The following is an 18135-nucleotide window of genomic DNA, read 5'->3' on the forward strand; positions in this document are numbered from 1 at the left end:
AAATCGCAAAAGAAAGCAAACGTCAGCGGCGGCAGATCTCTCGTAGCGTTGTCTAGTAAAGCGCAGGACGGAAAGAAACACGCCAGCACATGCCAGCAAGCCGGTCCGTCGGCACGCTCCTCGGGAATGACGTCACTCTCGCCGGTTCTCTCCTCCGGCTGCCTCCTCACCCGGCACTCCGGGAAGCGACGGGGACGTGTCCGCGGGGGGGATTTAGAAAGCAATTTCCGCCCCTTATATTAAGAAAACGAAGAAAAAAATTTCAGAACCATAAATTAATAGGTCGGTTCTTCCCAATCCCAGCAATTCATGGAATTTGAAAACCGTTTCAGCTTCCCTTTAAGTAGAGCCAGAAGGGACATGTCGCTCCTGGCGGCTGTGAATCCGTGTGCAAAGGTATGAAGATGGCGCCCTGGATTACTTGCTGGTAGAGTCACTGGACTTGCTGGCACCAAAGATCTTGACTTGCGTCAGATAGCAGGACTGGCAGCGGTGTCGGTGAGTCATTTAAGATGAGCACTGGTGAAACCGCATATGCGCAGGTCGAGGGATACAGCCATGCTCCAAGAAGCGCGATGAACTGCATGTAGAAGCAAAAAGGGTTTAGCGGCAACTGCACGGTTGCCGCTTTCCCGTGCCCACACTCAGCGCAAAATGAGGAAGGGACATTAGGAGGGCGGTAGCAGTTGTAGCAAACTGTGTCATTATGGTTAATGGGTAGCGTACGCATGCGCATACGATCTCTAAAGCGGAGGTGACAGGAATATGATAACTGTGAATGTAATCTGCAATAGCAATGAGAACACCTCCTCCAGATCTGTAAGCAGGATCACATCGGTAGATTTTAAAAGTATTTTCGCTGTTTAAAATTTCATTGTTAGAAATCCTTGCGTTAAGCCAAGTCTCTGTAAGTATGCAAAAATCAGCGTTACAAGTGTCAATGAGAATGCACAGGTCATCATGTTTGTTCACAAGGCTTCGAAAGTTTGAAAAAAGAAAGCAAACATTTCTAGCAGAATCGCGCACTCATGCCGATTGCTAAGATAAGGAGGAGTCGTTACCAGCAGAAGCGGATTTGGCAGCGTTCACATGCGCAGAACCATCATTGAGATTTTCAAATTCACATTCGCAGCCACTGTCCGTCGAGGGAAGGTAGACGCAGCTTTTTCTGTTGATTTACCGCTTGTAGTGAACTGAAAGCTGCTGGCCGCTGGCCTTACCAAAATCATGTAGCTTTTTTTTACGTGCTGGCCGAGTAGCCGGGCAGTAGTCTTCACAGACAGTGACGCCCGACGATTTTAGTTTTGACCTATTGGAAAAAAATGGCCTCTGATCTTAAAGCTTGAAAACTTGGCTATCACGGGACTACACTCATGCGGGACAAACCTGCCCAATCTATGCGCTCGGGCGATGGTTTCGTCACTTAGCTGTATGTTTAATCTGGAAATAGCGTCGCGAACTTTTGTTTCTGATTCCGCCCATGATTCAGACTTGATCAGAAAGACCGTAGAAAAGTAAATTTCCACGCCGTGACTGATCCTCGAGTTCAACTACACGTCTAGTAAAGACATCGTTTCGATACGAACAGCGTCTGACACTGTACGGGCAATGTCAACTTCAGATTAGGATTGTGAAGCAGCGATGTTGGCTTTAACAGCAATTAATCGACAGTGAAAACTGCTCAGCCGCTGCTCGAGATTTGTTTGCATTTCTTTTAGATTGCTAATCTGGGACAGGACTTCTGCGTGATTTTTTTTTCCATTTTGCTATTGAGTGCTTTCAGTAAGGCGACAACGTCGGTATTACTCTTGTTGGTATCATCCCCAGGAGGTCCACGGTTTAGTTCTATATCTCCACCCAAAAGAAGCAACTTGAGCACATGCAAGCATTCAGTAACAGTGCTAAACAAAACATTTGGGCATGGACAGAGCAGCAGGTTTACATTGTTTGTACTATTACAAAACAAGAAAGGACTCGGACTAATCTGCTTTAAAAAGCAGAAGTTTGGATGGCATGGCTGCTGCTCTGTCATGCCCACTGAGGAACCAGGCGTGTAGCACTGGGTTAAACGTGCTGCGGGAATGTGATGCCTCCGTCGATGGGGCTGGCGATATCAAGGACGAGGACAACGTGAACGGAGCGACATCGGGTGGAACGGTGCTGACCCGGCAAAGGCGGTGGGAGGTGTCGTAGCATGGACCACGCTCCCCTGTCGGCAGCGATGAGCGGCGCATGCGCTGCAGACCCGGCGAGGTCGGTGAGATGTAATTCTGTGAAAGACAGCTGGATCCGCAAGCCAGTAATACCTGCATTAAAAAACAGAAGTTTTGATACGTCCGCATGGCTGCTGCTCTCTCATGCTCACTCAGTCAATAACATTGGTGTAGTTTAAATTTCTGAATAAAAACTAACTGAACAATAAGCTTAGCGTAACACGCCAATTTCTTACCCGCTCACAAAGTACCAGTCTTCAACCAGTTGACTGCTCTTTCGCAAATGGCATAGGTCGTCGCATTTTTCCATGTAGAATATCTTCGAATAGCTTCTGGAATACCAAAGCACCTAGTCAAATAATGCAAGTAACTCAGAGAATCAACAGTCTTGGCTGATATGCGAATCATTGTCACATGCGAACAGTTCTGCAATTAATGAATTAAATTTGTGGAGACTCAGTTCTATGGAACTGCAAGGGGAAGGGAGTTTTATATAAAAATTGTCATCCACCCAACTACAGCTACACTGGGTGCATGACAATTTCTTCTTAAAATGTGTCCATCAATTTTTCTTCCATTCCGTACACCACGAATTTTGGAAGTACGAATCACTGCACTTATACCTAGACAAACAACAGCCCTCTAAAGTTACCGTCAATGACACTGTAGACCTGCAGATCCGAGGCTTCTTTTCTGCCACTGGCCTTGAGTGCTGAATTTTCCACCCACTCTGTCTGAAAATACTGGTTAGAATGCCCGCAGTGAAGCACTCAAGTCCTAGCCCCCCATAAGAGAGAGATGTCATGTCTGAAAAAAATCATCATCATCAGCCTATTTTGTGTCCACTGCAGGACGAAGGCCTCTCCCTGCGATCTCCAATTACCCCTGTCCTGCACCAATCGATTCCAACTAGCACCCGCAAATTTCCTAATTTCGTCGCACCACCTAGTCTTCTGCCGTCCTCTACTGCGCTTCTCTTCTCTTGGTATCCATTCTGTTACCCTAATGGTCCAACGGTTATCTAATCTGTGCATTGCATGCCCTGCCCAGTGCCATTTCTTTCTCTTAATGTCTATTAGAATATGGTCTATACCTGTTTGCTCTCTGATCCAAACCGCTCGCTTTCCGTCTATTAAAGTTATGCCTAGCATTCTACGTTTCATCGCTCTTTGCGGGGTCCCTAACTTGTTTTCAAACTTCTTTGTCAGTCTCCAAGTCTCTGCCGCATATGTCAGCACCAGTAAAATGCACTGATTGTATACCTTCCTTTTCAATGATAACGGTGAGCTCCCAGTCAGGAGCTCACGGTGTCTGCCATATGCGGTCCAACCCATTTTTATTGTTCTCTGAATTTCCTTCTCATGGTCAGGGTTCGCTGTGATTAGTTGACCATGGTAAACGTAACCCTTCACAGACTCTAGAGGATGACTTGCGATCTTGAACTGTTGTTCCTTTGCCCGGTTATTTATCATTATCTTTGTCTTCTGCATATTAATCTTCAACCCCACTCTCACACTCTCTCTGTTAATGTCCTCAAGCATTTGTTGTAACTCGTCTTCATTGTTGCTGAATAGAACAATGTCATCGGCAAACCGAAGGCTGCCGAGATATTCGCCGTCAATTTTTACTCCTAAGCCTTCCCAGTTTAATAGCTTGAATACTTCTTCCGAGCACGCAGTGAATAGCATTGGAGAGACTGTGTCTCCCTGTCTGACCCTTTTATTTATAGGTATCTTCCTGCTTTTCTGGTGTAGAATTAGGGTAGCTGTAGAACCTCGAGATATTTTCCAAGGCATTTACGTAAGCGTTCTGTACTCCTTGATTACGTAATGCCGCTATGATTGTTGGTATCTCTACTGAATCAAATGCGTTTTCGTAATCTATGAAAGCCATATAGAGATGCTTATTATACTCTGCGGATTTATCGATTACCTTATTAATGACATGGATGTGATTCCTCGTAGAGTATACCTTCCTGAAGCCAGCCTGTTCCCTCGGTTGACTAAAGTCCCGTATTGCCCTTATTCTATCGGAGATTATTTTGGTAAATATTTTATATAATACTAGGAGTAAGTTAATGGGCCTATAATTTTTCAATCCTTTAACGTCTCCCTTTTTGTGGATTACTATCATGTTTGCATTCTTCCAGTTTTCTGCGACCCTTGCAGTCGATATATCGACACTTCGTATAAAGAGCCGCCAGTTTTCCAAGCATTATGTCTCCTCCATCTTTGATTAAATCGACTATTATTCCATCTTCTCCTGCCGCTCTTTCTCATTTCATGTCTTGCAAGGCCCTTCTGACCTCATGGCTAGTTATAAGAGGAGTTTCTGTATCCTGTTCATTACTGTTTCTTATTGAGGTATCCTGACTCCTCTGGGTACTGTGCAGGTCAGTATAGAATTCTTCTGCTGCTTTTACTACATCTTCGACATTGCTGATGATATTACCTTGCTTATCTCTCAGTGCATACATCTTGGTTTTTTTCTATGCCAAGTTTCGTTCTCACTGATTTCAGGCTGCGTCCAGTTTTTACGGCTTCTTCAGTCTTTCTCTCGTTATAGTTTCGAATATCACTTATTTTCGTTTTGTTGATCAGTTTTGATAGTTCCGCGAATTCTATCTTATCTCTTGAGTTGGACACTTTCATTCTTTGTCGTTTCTTTATTAGGTCCTTTGATACTTGGGAGAGCTTGCCTACGGGCTGCTTTGGTGCCTTGCCTCCCACTTCAATGGCTGCCTTTGAAGCCAGCCTAGTTACGGTTTCATTCATTAGCTCTAAGTCATCATCATCTCTTTGTTCTAAGGCTGCATATTTGTTTGAACGTACCAGCCTGAATTCGTCTGCTTTGCCCTTACTGCCTCAAGGCTGACCTGTTACTTTTTGACCAATTTTGCTCTTTCTCTCTTCAAATTGAAGGGAATCCTAGCCCTCACTAACCTATGATCACTGCACTTTACCGTACCGATCACTTCTACATCCTACACTATGCTGGGATCAGCAGAAAGTATATAGTCAGTTTCATTTCTTGTTTCACCATTAGGGCTTTTCCAGGTCCTCTTTCTGTTGCTACGCTTCTGGAAAAAGGTGTTCATTATTCGAAGCTTATTCCTTTCTGCGAATTATACCAGCATCTCTCCTCCAGCGTTCCTAGAATCGACGCCGTAGTTGCCAATTGCTTGTTCCGCAGCCTGCTCCCCCGCCTCCCCTATTTTGCATTGAAGTCGCCCATTACTATAGTATACTGAGTTTGCACTTTTCTCATCGCTAATTCAACATCTTCATAAAACTGATCTACTTCCTCATCATCGTGACCTAATGTTGGAGCGTACGCCTGTACTACCTTTAATCTATACTTCTTATTAAGCTTGAGTACGACTACAGTTACCCTCTAATGAATGCTGTAGAATTCGTCAATGTTTTTGCGGTTGTCGATCCGCGCATGAAAAACCCGCAGTGGGCTGATATGCGCTCCTTTGGCTGGCACTGCAGCGTTGCCATTGAGAGCTGCATAGTCGTCTAAGAAATGAGCTCTTTGAATAAATTTCCGCGAATTAAGACGTCGTAAAAATGTATTTGAGACGACCGCCATAAGTATGCAAGCAGAGAGAACGAGGGCGAACAAACAAAAACACCACAGAAAGCACCCGGACACCGCCCGAACAATACTTACTGTACCCGAACTGTAGCAGACGACAGGCGCGAGTCCGTGCCCTGACATCACGCGAGCGGCTCTCGCAGCGCCCCTGTAGTACCTTCTCGGGGCTAATAGCAGAGTACATATGTCCATTATTCAGCAATGTATAAGCCTGACCAGTTCTTCTAATCTCATATAAGGCTGATCATATTCCAAGAAATGTCTGATAATTCCTTAAAGAGTCCTGCTAAGCTAGCCTTACTCAAGGGGGTTCGGGCCCATTAACTGTCTCGTCCCTTGTCTACATTTTGCGCTGTTACTAGCAGGGTCTTAAACGTTGTAAGGGTCAGTTTCCATTGGCGGCCTGTCCGGATCCAGAGATACTTAGCACCCTCCGCTGCGTCACAGGTCTGACCGCCGCCTTGGTCAGATGTTCCGCAGCTGTTGGGGACAGAGGGCCATTGCGTTTATTGAGTGAGCCATGTGGGAGGGGGTGGCCGAATGCTGCACCAGGGAGGCCAATTCCTGTTCTGGTGAGGGTGTGTCTTGTTGAAGCTTAGTGGGGCTTCCTAATTTGGTTGTGCCCGGATTAGTATAGCCCCACTCGCTCTAGGGATCTTTTGCCGGTGACAGGCGTCACTCCAAGCCTGCAGATGTTGTGCACTGGAGGAAGTGAATTTCAAGCGCACCATCGTAAAAAAAGAAAAAAAAGAAAAAGACGAAAAGAAAAAACGAAGAAATAAGAAAAAAAAGTTGGCTGAAGGCTTAGCTTGGTTAAGCCTGGAAGATTGCGAAAGCTATACCCTTGGCTGCGCCTTGGTTCGGCTGATGGTGTGGACATGGTTGCCCTTTGTTAAACTTATGGCTATACATCATCCGACATAGCGCAAGGCAGCACGCCGACCACTGCGAGGAGCCGAGCTGTAGCCCCATTTATCCTCTTAGCGTGACGTCACACCAGTGAGCGCCCTCTCTCGGTAGTGCCGCATCAGCGGCGCGCAAGGCTTCGCCTCCACCATCGATGCCGCGAGCTGGGGCCCCGTCTCTCGGTCTGACGTGACGTCACACGGTCACGTGACGCGCAGCTGTGAATGGAGGCGCCACGACCACCGATGGGCCGAAAGTGCGAGCAGTATTGCTTTCGCAATAAAAATCTATACCGGGATTCGAACTTCCGACTATGGCAACCGAGCATTCGATATAGCTCAGTCAGCTAATTCCACAGCCGGCGAGGCTACCTTATCGCCGAAAAGTACAACCCCGAGGGCCCTACGTGCGCAAAAATTTCCTTGATTTCTCCTTGATTTGTCCACGTGGAGGGGTAAGATAGCGGTGGAGAACTGGTCGCTTCTCTCACCGGAAAGGCGACTAGACACGGGGCACTACCATCTTGCGCTCCTTTGAAGTCCGAGCCGAGTAGAACGGATAAGCTGCTCATTCGTATGCACACACGTATATATACACCTGCATACACAAAAACTTACGCTCACGAAAAAAACGACTAAAAAATGAAGCAAGGAAATGTCAAATGCCTTCAGGTAGCACGTGTGGATTTGTTGACCAGTTGCCTTCTCCCGAAGAGATCACGTACTCATGACGCCTGCGGCAGAAAGGATGTTCCACATCTGCCGCCAAGGTTTGTGAGTGGTTGTGCTGGCTAGCAGTGCAAGGGTTAGGTCAGTAGTAAAATCATAGATAGCCCAGAAATGGATGAGCAAATGGCGCCACGATAGCTCAATTGGTAAAAGCATCGCACGCGTAATGCAAAGACGTGGGATCGTTCCCCACTTGCGGCCAATTGTTTTTTAATACATTTTCATTAATTTATTTCATTCGTTTAGGAAGTACAAGAAATTTCGCCTATTGCAGTAAAGCGGCAAGTTGGGCTAGTTGGTGGAAGTTCATCTGGTAATACGGTTGCGCTATAAATGCACGGACAACAGAAGTAGAAATAGAGAGGACGCGCGCAGACTCACAACTGAATTTTATTGGGTGAAAGATGATATATATGTACAATGATCAAAATGACGTCATTATACTGATAGTACATAGAAAATTGCTGCCATCACAATCTTGCGTCCAGAAATTGCACCTCACCATGAGCAAGCAACAAGCAAGCAAACGGGCAACAACGGCGTTCGAACGAAATCGCACTTTGTTGTGGTGCGCACGTTGCCTTTCGTTCTCCTTTTTCGCTTCCTAATATCTATATTTACTTTTGTTTTCCTTTTTCCACTTGTAACCGCTTGCCGAATTATGTAGGTGCGTCGAACAACTGGTCCCATTACTAGCCAGCCAGGCTATGGGACCAAACAAGTTTTGCGAAGTTTTCTGTAATGTGAAGATCAAAATCACAATAAAAATGTCGTGTCGATGCAAATAGTCGGATCGACGCAAATATATTATTCGCATCGTGACACAGTTTTAAGACTGTCAATGAAGTATTACATGTAAATAAACGTTTACATAATTACAGCACTAGTTTATAAAGTAGGCAATCTTAAACCACGAGGAAACTACGCGGGAACTCGGCGTGAATCGGTTCCCGATGTAACAATTTGAACACGGAGAAATGTTACTAACGGCATTGAATGATCCTATGCGAACCAAAATGTAATCTCCACTAGACGAGTTTATTAAGTTCTGTCCGCGACATTGGACATGCCGCATGGAAATTCGAAACAATAACCGACATGCATTACTTGTTGTGAAACAAAAAGCCTAGTTGGTCATGGTGCTCAAATCGTGAAACAGAGCTTTCAAAAGAGGTAAAAAGTTTGATCACTTACCCAAATGAAACTGTCCCTTCAACGCAGAAAGACAGAGAAGGCGATGCGCGCACGGAACAAACCCGTTGAACAGGTTCACAAGCGCAGTAGTCAAGCGGATGCAATGCACGCGAGCACATAGTGCCAGCGTTGGAAGCGGCCAAGTCACAGTAGCGCACCTATTGTTGTTCTTGGCCCCCTTGTCAGTGCTGCCGGTATACATCCTGATACTGATAAGATTCACGCAGTCAAGAGCTTTCCTGTACCATGTTCAGCAAAAGATGTGCAGAGCTTCTTGGGCTTATGCTTCTATTTTCGTCGGTTTGTTAAACAGTTTGCGGATATCGCCAGGCCACTGACTGATCTTCTGAAGAAGGACACAGCGTTCTTTTGGGGCCGCGAACAAGCCGACGCCTTCAACACCCTCATCCGCTTGTTAACAACGCCTCCGATATTAGGCCACTTTGATCCATCTGTTCCAACTCAAGTTCGCACAGACGTCAGTGGCCATGACATAGGGGCTGTCCTCGCCCAACAGCAAAATAGTCGAGCGCGTCACTGCATACGCCAGTCGGCTCTTGTCCCCGTCAGAGCGCAATTTTTCTATCACCGAGCGCGAGTGCCTCGTTCTGGTGTGGGCAGTGGCTGGATTTTGCCCTTACTTGTTTGGCCGCCCATTTTCTGTCGTCACGGACCACTATGCCCTGTGCTGTCTATCGTCATTTAGAGACACGACTGGCCGCCTCGGTCGCTGGGCACTCAGACTTCAGGAGTATTCTTTCGTTGTGATGTGCAAGTCCGGTGGCTTACATCTGGACGCCGACTGCTTGTCTCGTCATCCCGTCGATCCTTCGGACAACGACGAACAGGATGCCGACACTTGCCTTCTGGCCATTCCTGGCTTATGCGACATCGTTACTGAGGAGCGAAAGGACGAGTCTCTCCGGTCTATAATTGAGCGCTTGACTTCAGGACACTCAGATCACTCAACCAGAATGTTTGTGCTCCATGACGACATTCTTTATCGACGCAACATAAGCTCTGATGGACCAGATTTACTGCTAGTTGTGCCTCGTCATCTTCGTTCTACTGTTTTTGCTGAGCTCCACGACGCACCCACTGCCGGACACGTTCGTACCTCCCGCACTTATGACAGAGTTCGTAAGTGCGGGAGGTGTCATGCCTCCTTTGTCCCCGTCTCAAGTTTGTGCTATTGCTCCGAAGTTATGTACCGACAAGTCCAAGATGCTATTGTGAATTTAATCCGGCACGAAGCTGACATTTAGTGAAAATAGGGAGGGGGGCGAATTCGGCAGCAGCTGCAGCAACTGTAGCTTGCATATGAGACTTGGCGTTTCATGGTCTTGCAGATTACCCGCCAGCCACCATTCATCGCTGAACGTTTCTTCGACTGCCACGATCTACCGGTACACCACTGATCGACATGTTTTTGCCGCAATTAAGTTAAGACGCACACAAAAGAATACAGATACAAGACAACACGGGCGGCGCTGCACTAGAAATATGTTGCAATAGAACTGCTTGTTGAGCTAGTTGGTGCTTGCCGAAAGACATGTTTTTCTTTTTTTTTGCCGCGACAGGACCTAAAAGAAATGCGAGCTTCTCTAGAGAGAGTTAAGAACGGAGCACAGAGACAAAAAGAAGAGCTTAGAATTTTTTAGTGAAAAAGTTGAAATGGCAACTGAGCTGAAGGCCATACGAAAAGAAAATGAGGATATTCGCGTGAAAACGCCTCTCACACATCTAAATGCGATACGCTCAAGAAACGAGTGCAAAAAAGAGCAGAAGATATTTCAGCTACAGAAATACTCGAAAAACAATAATCTTCAATTTAAAGGCATTTCGGAGCCTTATTCCGGAAAAGTTGCTGAACACCTAGAAAGAACTGGAATAGCTATAAATGAACCAATCGCTAAAAATGACATTAGACATGTGTATGTGTCTGTCTTTTGTTTGTGTTTTAACTTGAGGCAGAAACTTGTCTTTTAGCAAGCAAGAACTAGGCCAAGTTCTAGTTCTCTTGCAACATACCACTGATCGTCGCCTTCCTGACGTCACGGTCTGCATCACTTGTTTATTGCCTACCGCCAGGAGCAACGTGGTTTAAAAGAGCAAGCTTGAACCTGGCATCTTCTGCAGAGGGGGGGGGGGGGGGGGGACACTCCCCGGTTTCGGTGGCACAGGAAATTGGCGCCATCTCTGTAATGGGCGAACGCAAAAAATCCGTTTCCCTTGCATGGCCTCGTAGATCGCCGCGCGCACGCGCGCCGATCCAGGTGGCCGAGCCCTTCCCCCCGCTCCACTCCTCTCCCCACGCCCTCTCTCGTAACGCCCTCGCAACTCCCTCACTTTCGACTGTCTACGCGCCCGCGCCGCCGTGCCGTCCCCGCCGGCCCGGCTGCTGCCATCGAGATGCGTGCGCTGCTGTGCGTTGACCGACGTGGCTAGTTTCGTCAGTTCTGTGGTCCTCGGTAGCTGTGTGCTCGTGCATCGTGCAGTGGTGCACAAATGCCTCAAAAACAAGTCCTGCAAGGTTGTTCCGGGTGCCTAAAGACAACAGGTGAGCGCTCAGACCCAAGGACATCAGAAGGCGCATGTACACGAACACAGCCCTGTCCATTTGTGTGCTCCATGAGGCTCCGGACGTCGTTGCGCCTTGATTGTGCTACACTTGCCTGTTCCCGGTAGAGAAAGCTGACAAACAGATGTTCTTCCTCATTGTCACCTGGTCTGTGACTTGTGTTTTTCTGTGCCAAGTCTCATTCTGCAACTTCAGTAACTTGCCCAGCTTTCCATACCGCCCTCAGTGCTTTTTCTGTGTATCACGTTCTACAAACCTGCTAACAGCTTAAAAATTACTGTTAGTGTTTGTGTACCATCTCAGTAACCCCCGATGGGAAAACCGCGCGAACAACCTTCATGTGTAGGCATGATACGCTTTTTTTTCTTCTGGAAAGCATGAGCATTGCAAGTGTCCTACATGCAGATTTTTGCAGTTCGTGTTTATTATACAAATGATAGCCGAGTAGGTACGACTTAGTGCCTTAAGTGACGTAATTTTATTGCTAAGCATTGCATTCTGGTAGAAAGAAGAGTCGTGTTGGCTTGTTTTACCTCGTCTTTGATTGAGGAATAAGCCTTTCTGCGAATGTTTTCTATGTGCTGCTGCAAAAGCCGACTACCTTCTGTTCCCCTTGCCACCGTTACTCAAGTTGTGGCCAAGTGCAAAATAATGTGATAATGTGTGTTTCAGTTTTCAGTACAATGTTATTTATTCTGCCATGTTTTTTTTTTTCAATTTGTTCAGCAGTAATGAACATGTCACGCATTTCTTGTACTTTCGTGCAGATTTATAAGTAAGCTTTCTTTTCGTATGGCTCTCAATCAAACAATGTTAGCATTTTATTCTATCTTTCAGGTATTTTGCGTGTCATTGTTTTTGCCATTACCAGTGAGTTTTCCCTTTTTATAGTTGTCATGACTATGTCATACACTCTTGTATATGTCATGCACCTTTCACTATTGCTCATTTTTTGAGCGTGTATCACACCACGTTGTAAGAAAAATCTGTTTTCGGAAACGAAGTCAATAAAGCGAGACTAAACATCTGTTGTGTTGGAAGTGGAATTTTTTTTATGTCCCGGCACATGCTAATATAATATAAGTATGGGCAAGACTGCGTGCGTGCCAACGCATAGCCCACGGCGCACCACGCGCCAGCTCGCAAGCAATGCCAATGCGCTGCGTAGCGCGCGCATTGCTTGCGAGCTGGCGCGTCGCGCGCCGTAACAAGCGCGGTATATAAAAAAGAAAAAAAAAACGCGCCGCTTACGGGTAAAAACAAAAAAAAGTGAGCGGAGCGCACGGCGTGGGGGAAAGAGAGAAAGAGAGTGGAGCGGGCGGCATGATAAAAACAAAAAGGAAAGAAAAACGTTTGGGAGAGGAGGTGCCGCGCGGCTGCTGTTGCTGTTGCCATGACAACGTAAACAATCATGTGCGCTGCCATTTTGTTTCTGCGTCGCCCATTGGTTAGGGGACTGAAGGGGACCTTGGCGCTAGCGTCGAAAGAGCGTCTGCTCGAAAACGGCCAATGGGAGCCATACGGAGTGTCCCCCCCCTGTCTTCAGTTCGTCAGAAGCTGCAGCAACTGTAGCTTGTACTCAAGCCTTGACATTTCATCGTCTTGCAGATTACTCACCAGCCACCATCCATCGCTGAGCGCTTTTTCGGCTGCCACTATCTTCCGTTATACCACTGGTCGTCGTCTTCCTGACGTCGCGATCTGCGTCACTTGTTCATTGCCTACCGCCAGGAGCAACGTGGTTTAAAAGGGCAAGCTTGGACCGGGCATCTTCACTTCGGCAGCAGGTGCGGCAACTGTAGCTTGCACTCAAGCCTTGGCATTTCATCCTCTTTCTTTCTTTATTGTTTCCTCAGACACAGTCTAAGAGAGGGTCGAGGCTAAAGCCGACAGAGCACCTGACAAGGGCACCGGCCCCCTTGCACAATATGCACAGATAAAATACAACAACAATGTTCAGTCACACAGACGTCATAGGTTCAGACAGTGGGCAATATTAAAAGGGGACTAGTCACTGCAGAAATATTAAGTCATCGCAGCAAATAATTGGTACAAAATATTTACATACCCAACATAATGTCTGCAACATAAATACACAGCAAAGCAATTCAGGTACGAGTCAGCACGTTCAACACCATTATCCATAGCCATGGCACCCATCACAAAAACCAAGTACAATTGCACAGCCGTATATTGTTAAGAATGGCGAGCTGCAAGGAAAAATTGCCACCCAATTACGACTGGGGGACAAGGCGCGCATCCCCCACTCTCCGTCGCTGCAGCTAGACTGCATTCGAAGAAGCGGGCTTTGTGCTGAAAACCGCCTCCATCCACGAGCCCCATCTCCGTTGTGACGAAACGGGTTCGACGGACGAACTATTGTGCCCGAGGTCCCCAGCGCGAACCTGATTTTGCTACGCATGAGCAAGCCGCGGTGGGACAACGAGCTACCCAGAATGTCTCCGAGCTTCCCGGAACGACTCCCCTCTGTCGTCGGCTCCAGTCCTTCGCACCTGTGTGTTTGCGTGTGTGTGTGCGTAAACCGGTCTGCGGGGCAGCGGCGAATTTACAATGAGTAAACGAACGCTCGCGTCACCTTGTCGCGGGAGGCGGCTAGTTTTGCGATGACGAAACGAACATTCGCTGCCTTGCATCGCCGGAGGACCGGGTGTTTAAAAACGGCTGTTGGGCGGAGGCTCGACTCACTTCTCTCGTGCAGTCAGGTTGGACTGACACACTTCTCTTGAGCAGTCATGTTGGACTGACACTCTTTTTCTTAAGCAGTCATGTTAGACTGATTTAAATTCTGTAAATAAACCCATTTTCCTCGTTCTCGATGAGAAGCAGTTCTTCCCTTCATCAACGTCCTCAGCGTGATTAAGTTGGACGACGGCATGGGCCAGCTACCTTCGAATTCATGCCGGACTCCAATCTTGGCAACGGATCTCGAGCGATGGGATTGAGCCCCCAATCCTGACAACTGGCTGACAGCGGTGAGATGGACTTTGCGACATGGTGCTGTATCTGCGGTGAGTGCTTGATTCTTGCTTTGACTCTCTAGGCTTCATTTTGTGGTTGTTCTGTTTAGAACTGTAGGGAAGCTAGATTGTTGTGTGTTAGCTAGGTTGCGTTTTCCTAGCTAGATTTAGAGAGCAGAATCAAGGCAGTAAAGCAGCAGTCATGGGGTTAAGGACACTGCTGAGAGACGAGTTGTTGATTGTTGGTGAGGAACTGGGCCTAGATGTACGCAAGGAAATGCTAAGATCAGAATTATTGCATATCATTTCAGAACAGGCCAGTGAGGAAGATATTGAAATGGGATTGGAACTTCTCAAAAAAAGAGCAGAACGGGAAAGAGAAAGAGAAAGAGAAGAACGCGAGTTAAGAAAAATGCAACTTGAACTTGAAAGAAAACGTTTGGAGTTGTCTCAAGGAAGTGAAGGCGCTCTGGAACGATCAAGTGAGGCAGAATCGTACCGCATGGACAGGCTATTAAAGCCATTTGAGGTCGGGAGCGACATAGGCTTGTTCCTAAGCAATTTTGAAAGGACTTGCGAAAAGATGAACTTCAGCCCGAATACATGGCCACAGCAGTTGCTGTCTATGTTGCCGTGTGAGGTGGCGGAAGTAATCGCCAGACTGAGTGCACAGGATGCATATGATTATGCAAAAGTTAAGGCTAGTCTCCTGAAGAAATACCGCCTTTCAGCCGAAGCTTTTCGGCAAAGGTTTAGGAGCACAGGCAAGAAAGATAGCGAGGGATATCCGGAGTTTGCATATAGCTTAAAGGCCAACCTAGTCGAGTGGCTTAAAAGCGCGGAAGCGTACGACAGCAGATCATTGAATGCATGTGTCTAGAACAGTTTTACAAAACCATCCCCCAAGCTGTGAAACTGTGGGTGCAAGACAGAGGTAATGTAAACACTGTGGAAAGGGCGGCTGAATTAGCCGAAGAGTACGCAACCCGTAGAAAGTTGAACGCCGAGGAGGGAAACTGGGACGGTCGAAATGGACCGCGGAAACCATTTACGTTCAAAAAGGGTGCGCAGACTAGACGATCGGAGCCTGTAGACATGGCGGAAAAGCCCGCAGAAAAGAACGAGGAGAAACTTAACGGAGAAACCGCACAAAAAGAACAGAAAAGAAAATTCGAATCTTTTAGACCAATGCGCTGTTACAAATGCCACAAACTGGGACACATAGCTGTAAACTGCGAGAAGTCTAGCGTAGTTTTCTCCTACGTGGAGGAAAAAGATGAGAATATGGAACTTTTAAGTCCATATCTCCACGACCTGCAAGTTAATGGAAAACCATGCCGAGTGCTAAGAGACAGTGCCGCCACGATGGACATTGTCCATCCGTCTTACGTGACGGTAGATGACTTCACCGGAGAAGTAGCATGGATAAAACAGGTTGTAGAAGAACACAGCGTGTGTCTGCCCATGGCCAAAGTCAAAATCAATGGACCATTCGGGGAGCTAGAGACTGAGGCTGCAGTTTCCAAATTTTTGTCACTGCAGTATCCTTACATCTTTTCGAATCGTTCGAATCAGTTACTGTGTGACAAAGGGCTCAAACTGGGAGAGGGCATAGTACAAGCATTGACCCGAGGCCAAGCTCGTAAGATCGCGGCGCTTTCGGCTGAAAATGCACAAGCTCCTCCAGCGGAAGCAGAAAAGGGGATAACTTCAATACCCGAATCCGAGCTAGGCCCGAGGGACAAAAGAACAGTTGAGGAGAGCCTGCCAGCTGACCAGCTCAATGAGAGCGTAGCACTTGAGTGTCAAAGTTCTAGCCTGCAGGAAGAGCAAGCTGACGCACTCACAAGCGAGACAGGGTCGTTATTATCACCGGCCTCAAAGAACTTTGATCAGCTCTTACGTGTGGATAAAGAGTCACTGGCAGCTGAGCAAAAGAATGATGACAGCTTAGCTAAATTACATGACACAGCTTGTGGGGATCGCACGCGCATCCCGATATCTCTGGAGCGGCCACGCGGTTATCACGCGATAATCACGTGCTCGCTCGCGGAGGGTAGCGGGGAGAGGGCACCTTCGCCGCTCCCGCTGCTCTTCGCGCCTGGCCGCGACGCTGCAGCCAAGGCACCCCGCCCCAGACGCGCGGAATGCTCCGCCGCTGTGGTTTTGTTTTGTGTTGTATTTGTATGTGTTGTGGCTGTTGTTGCCAGTTGGTATACATGTACTCTAAGGTGAATAAACACCTTAGGTCGAGACTCACCCTGTCCCCCCTGGCCTGAACCCGCCGTGGTCGCAACTCACTGCGAACCGCGGGTTAGGGGTCACAGCTCTGACTGCTAGGGCTGCTGCGAAAGTGCTAGCGAGCGACTGCCGCTCCATCGGCGCTGTGCGATCCAGAGAAGGGTCAGGTGCGCACGCGCGAGCCTGAGTAATACCCCTATATTTGGCGCCCAACGTGGGGCCAGAGGTGTGACAGGTTGAGTCTGTTTGTGTGAGTGATTACCACCACACGAACGAACCATGGCAGCATACGGGGCTGACTTACAGCCGTTGTATACGCTGTCGCAGGTTGCTACCAACAGGCAACAATTCGAAGCGGCGGTAACTGCTACCGCTCAGTCATGCCCTGTGGCGAACATTAGCCCTGGGAATTTGATAAGCTTCGAAGAGGGTAGCGCTACACATGAGGCGCTCTCTCCGGCAGGATGTACCCTTGAAGGCGTGAGGCACATTACGCCGAACCCTTCGCCAGAGTTTGCGGAGAGCATGGAGCCACTGCGGCGGCACACTTGCTCAACGCGTTCCGCTCCTGTGCCAGGCATTACTGGCCAGAGCGAGTCTCAGCAGGCACTGTTGCACGATGCGATGCGCTTGATTGAGAGGTTGACAGGTGCCGTGCAGAACACTCTGCTGACATCTGCCGCCGCAGCTGCTAGACCGAGAGTGAGGGTGGACTTACCCACCTACAGCGGGTATCATGATTCAGTTAGCGTCAACGAATACCTCGATCGCGTGCTGACTTACCAGCGCGCAACGGGGCTGTCCGATGGCGAGATACTGGAACGCGTCGTACCAGTGTCGTTAACTGATCACGCTGCCCGCTGGTTCCGGCTTACTGGCCACCGGTCTAGCACGCTGGCCGAGTTCCGAGCGACCTTACGCGAGGAATTCCTGCCCGCAGATTACGAGCGTCGTCTGCGGCGCGAGTTGGAGCTACGTACTCAGCATCCGGACGAATCCTTGCTCGAGTACGTAAGGGCGATGGACGAACTTTATCGTACCGCTGACCCTACTGCTCCGAACTGCGATAAGGTGGAGAGAGTCACGCGACAAGCTCATCCCACCTTCGCAGCGTACCTAAGAGGCAGCAAGTTCAGGGATTTGGATGAGCTGGCCTCGGAGGCAAAGCGCATACAGGCGGACATACTCGCCTCGCGCTCATACCGACCTCCATCCCCAGCGTCGAGGGCACTTGAGCCGCGATGCGCGTGGAACGGGGACACTTTCCGCACTCGTTCCGGTGGAGATGGTGCGGTTGCCTTCAGTGACGGACAACTGAGAAACGGTTGGGACTTATTTGACCGGGCTCTCGACCCTTACACTTATGCCATGCGTGCAGCACGCGCTGCCGATGGCCGAGGTAGGCAGAATCGTGGTCGATATGCCGGCCCGAGGATGCCAGAGCAGAGCGTGCCTGCAAGGGAGCAGTCGATAGAGAGGAACAACGGTCAAACGGCGCGAGGCACTGGACGCCAAGCCCGACAAAGGCCGGCTCTCCTCTGTTATCGGTGCAACCAGCCGGGGCACTTCGCCCGGGATTGCAGACAGCCTGCGAACCGAGAGCACGCGCTTTCGGGAAACGAGCGGGGCCGCCGGTGAGCAACGCTGCATGGCCGGCGGCGGTTACAGCGGTGCGAAGTGAGACACATGAACTC

The 18135-nt window shown here is 48.4% G+C and overlaps 1 long non-coding RNA gene across 1 annotated transcript; it reads right to left on the reverse strand.

The window, feature by feature from the left end:
- Positions 1–218: 218 nt before the first annotated feature.
- On the reverse strand, positions 219–3074 carry LOC129386129 (uncharacterized). The gene is made up of 3 exons (XR_008613600.1): positions 2450–3074; positions 2166–2306; positions 219–580 (listed from the first exon to the last, which is right to left on the reverse strand). It is a non-coding gene; the product is annotated as an uncharacterized lncRNA (long non-coding RNA).
- Between the last annotated feature and the right edge of the window lie 15061 nt (positions 3075–18135).

Source organism: Dermacentor andersoni, chromosome 4 (genome assembly GCF_023375885.2).
Source record: "Dermacentor andersoni chromosome 4, qqDerAnde1_hic_scaffold, whole genome shotgun sequence".
NCBI lineage: Eukaryota > Metazoa > Arthropoda > Arachnida > Ixodida > Ixodidae > Dermacentor > Dermacentor andersoni.